The sequence below is a fragment of the Halichoerus grypus genome, chromosome 6 (genome assembly GCF_964656455.1).
Source record: "Halichoerus grypus chromosome 6, mHalGry1.hap1.1, whole genome shotgun sequence".
Taxonomy (NCBI): Eukaryota; Metazoa; Chordata; class Mammalia; order Carnivora; family Phocidae; genus Halichoerus; species Halichoerus grypus.
Window position 1 is genome coordinate 60,928,645 of NC_135717.1, and position 4,225 is coordinate 60,932,869.

Consider the following 4,225-nt stretch of genomic DNA (forward strand, 5'->3'; position numbering starts at 1 on the left):
CCACCAAAATTCCGAGAAATAAAATTAAAATTCATGCTAGCATTACTCATTATGATGTATTATGTATGCAGAAACAAGGCATTTGTGTTTCTTTGGCAGTTTAAAAGTTTTTCCCCCCAACCCTTGTATCGTATGACATCAGACACAGGTGTTAGAAATGAAAACAGAGACATGGTAGCCATGTGGCTTCCTCCTAACCTCTATTATCCTAAGAAATGCTGCAATGTAAAAAATATTTTAAATTATTAATTATTAGAAGTTATATGAATATTACCTCCTCTAATAAGTTTGTAGACCACAGTACTTGTTTCACTTATTGGATTACTTTAGTGAGCTTTCATCCGATTTTATATGTGAAGTTTAAATATACAACTGTTTGTTAACAGTATTCGGAACATATTTACATACTCAGATGCTTGCCATAGCCTTTTAAATGGTCTTCGGTCTGCGACTGCCTTCGGCTCAGGTCATGATCCCGGAGTCCCAGGATGAGTCCCGCATCGGGCTCCCTGCTCAGCAGGGAGTCTGCTTCTCCCTCTGACCCTCCCCCCTCTCGTGCTCTCTCTCTCGCTCTCTCTCTCTCAAATAAATAAAAAATCTTAAAAAAAAATAAATGGTCTTCAGTCTTCAATTAAGGATCTAAATGATCTCGACACGTTTCTGGGCTTGGTTGGTATTACAGAACCAAGCAAGAAACCGAGAACAAAATAATGCTCCCCAGAAATGGAATTCATTGCCATGTCTATAACCAACACACATTAAAATTTTACAAAGGCAATTCATCCATAAATATTTAAGCAATTTTTCTAACATGCTTCCCACCTGTTTTATCTGTAAGCAACAGTGAGTACAAGGAAATGTGCTAAGCACTTGCTCACATAATAAAATCAACTACTTACATTAGAGGGCAGTTTTGCACTCCTCGCCCCACCTCCATTCTCATTTAATCCTTCCTTTTTATTTTCTGGCCTCTAAATCCTATTAAACCCTGAAATAGGATGAGATAGAACATACTTAAAAAATTAGGATCAAATTTAAAACTGCCACCTAGGCACCTGTTCAGTGCAAAACTTGGTACTATCTCACAAAGGTGTTCTGAAATCAAGGTCTCAATAGGTACCCCAAATGCCAAACATCAGCCTAGGGTCCAAGAACCCTTAGACTCTAGATTAGCCCCACTGCTTGAATCTATTCTTCTTTCTATCCCTCTTCCATATTTTGCCTGGGCTATTCTAGCCTGTCTTTATTTCTAATCTTGCCTTCTCCACATAAACGCTATCAAACTGTTTCCCAAAGATACATTTCACATTAAGATTTCATGTTCCTACACAGTTTTCATTTTGGTAAAATTAAGCAGCACAATTAATGTGTAATTTAACAGCGCCCTTTAGGATTCTATGAATGTTCAGTGCGGTTTTTTTTTTCCTTCATGAGATTTGGAGCAAAATATTAATGAAACTTCATAAAAGCTAATTAAAAATATCACCTTTGGTTTTAAATTAACTAATTAATCATGGAGCTTTGTTAGAGGAGGTAGTACAGCAGTGAGGAGCATGGTCTTTGGAGCCTGACTGCCTGGGTCAAATCTGTACCAGGCTAGTGACTAACTGCAAATTCAGGCAAATTACTCCACTGCACCTTGCTTGGTGGGGCGGGGGCGGGGGGGGGGGGGGACGGGGGGGGGGGGAACTCATCTGCAGGGTGGCAACAATAGGACCTACCTGGAAGGGTTGTGAGGATCGCACACATTCCTCCATGAAAGCACTCAGAGCAGTGACTGGCCAGGACTAAACAATAAATGTTAGCCTTTATTAACAATGTATACCTGGAGGAAAATACAAAGAAGAGCATAACTATTCATTTGCAGGAATAAAACATCACTTTTCTCCAGAACCATCTCTCAGATTTCTGTAATCTAGACCCAAGATAATAATTATGAAGAAACTATGATTACTTCTCAAAGGCAGCCTATACTTAGAGAATGAAGGATAAAGTAACTATTTTGAGAGAGTTTTGCATTTTGTGAAATAAATGGCATATGCTTATTGAATCAAAATATGTTAGCAGTTTCACTTTTAATCTGTCTCATAATTCTTTTTTTTTTAAGTTTAACAGAATCACGCAGTTGTTTAAACACACACACACACACACACACACACACACAGGTTTGCTTCCTTTCTGAATAGATGGGAAATGCTGCAGGTCCATTCCATTCTCTATAAAATTCTGGCACGTTAGTATAAAAAGTAAAATATAATACAGAAATGCCCTTACAATAGTGTCCATACAAAGCCTTTATAACAAACATTTCTGAATTCACCAATACCACAAAGAGTCAATGTTTAAGTCACTACACGGGAGTATATGTTTACGCTGACGGGGAAGAGACAAACTTTGCACGATTCAACATTAGTGTGAAAAAAACGTGAAGAGTTTTAAATCAATGTACAGCTTGAATTTGGCACCCTTTAAATACATACATGCAGGCGGCCTCTGACATTTCAGGGGTCCTGACGCGGAACGCCGCGAGCAGCCCGGGCCGCCGTCCAGCCGCGGAAGTCTCGGGGGGGCAGCTGCGCGCGGCAGCGGCGGGTTCGAGCCCCGGGCGCGGCGGCGCGCGCGGCTGAAGGGCCCGCCCGCCCGGCCTCTGCGCGCTCTCGGCGCTCGTCGCCCGCATCGGGCCGCAGGGTGCCAGCCGGAGCCCGGCGAGGCGCGGAAGGGACCTGTGCGGCCTGCGCTTCAGAAACGAGCGAGGAGGACCAGGGCCCCTTGGGGCACTCAGCGGCCTGAGTTTGGGAACTGAGAGACTAGAAGTGAAAGGATGCGGGGGCTTTAAGGCGCTGGATCCTCTCCCCCACCCGGGGGTGAGGGGTTGTTCAGGAAGGGCCCACCTGCGGGTCGGGAGCCGGGGACGGTTGGGGGAGGGCCCTCCAGCGCTCCCGGAAGCTGAAGAGCCACACGCAAGGTGGGCGGCCAAGTGACAACTGCGGTTTCTTTCCCCTCAGTCCCTGGATACCGACCTCCGCGTAGTCCGTAGGTCTGAACTCCAAGAATTGTGCAAAAGTTCCGGCGACAAACCGGTAAAAGAGGGGGCCGTCCCTGGGTGGGCTCGAACCACCAACCTTTCGGTTAACAGCCGAACGCGCTAACCGATTGCGCCACAGAGACTCCGATGTCACTTGCTTCTCCAGCTATAGCCTTTATGGAGAATTAGAGAGGCGCTATGTTAACGTTTTTTTCTTTACTGCTGTCTGATTCATATTACTAAAATCAGAATCTTTCACTCAAAATATCTAACCCTCTTCATTTTATTTTCCACCTTTAAAGCATATTGGAAAATTATAAAACAGCAAGATCGAGCAAAATTTCAGATTGCAGCGTGTGTTAAAATACTGTCGTTTCTTTCCAACTCCTGTTTGGAACGTTCTGTTTCAGGAAGATGACTATTTCTGATGTTTCCTTCTATAGGGAAATAAAAATTTTAATCTTGTGAGTTGAGAAACTTTCCTTTTGTTTCAAACTCTTTGTCCAAGTGTTTTGCTCGCTGATCTTCATGATTTACTCGTGTAGCATTCACAAGGTCATCTGAATTGTATTTATTTGCCTTCTTTATTTTTATTTTCAGGTATTATTAAATACATATATGTAATCCCTATTTGTTTGCCATGTACTAACCTATAGTGCAATTATCTGCCACTAACATTTTGTTATTGGAAAAGAGCACTAGGAAAAAGCTACAGTAACACTCACTAGTCCCGTGCATTTTAGTTCATTGCTTGATCGCCCTTCATTCTCCCTAGATGTAGCCTATACGCGCACACGTTTGAGCCATGCCCCTTGAAACGCGGGTTTCGCAGGATATTTATAACCCAGTTTGAGGAAAGAGAAGTTAAAGAAGAAAAAAGTATGATTTATGACTAACTCCTGAAAATCCCTAGCACAGAAACCCTGTTGGCAAACTTGCTACATCTCTATATATACTCTATATGAACATTTTTCCCTTTGTGTGAATATTTCCAGATGCCTTTCGAGGTACTCTTCAAAGCTCTAAACACTCTTTTTTTCCTCTTCTCAAATAACTCTAGTTTCCACTTGACAACTCTATATTTAAATTTTTAGCAGTTATCGTACAGCTCTGTCCAGAATCCCTCGAGAAAGAATTCGTTTCATGATTTATAGAAGTTGTTCGCGACTTGCCTCAGTCCAATCAACATTTTGAGTTCCT

The 4,225-nt window shown here is 42.5% G+C and overlaps 1 long non-coding RNA gene and 1 other non-coding gene across 2 annotated transcripts; both read right to left on the reverse strand.

Moving 5' to 3' along the window:
• Nucleotides 1-921: 921 nt before the first annotated feature.
• Nucleotides 922-2,555, reverse strand: LOC118535952 (uncharacterized). Its single transcript, XR_004917436.2, has 3 exons — nucleotides 2,481-2,555; nucleotides 1,722-1,825; nucleotides 922-988 (listed from the first exon to the last, which is right to left on the reverse strand). It is a non-coding gene; the product is annotated as an uncharacterized LOC118535952 (long non-coding RNA).
• A 539-nt stretch (nucleotides 2,556-3,094) lies between these two features.
• On the reverse strand, nucleotides 3,095-3,168 carry TRNAN-GUU (transfer RNA asparagine (anticodon GUU)). The gene has a single exon. It is a non-coding gene; the product is annotated as a tRNA-Asn (tRNA).
• Between the last annotated feature and the right edge of the window lie 1,057 nt (nucleotides 3,169-4,225).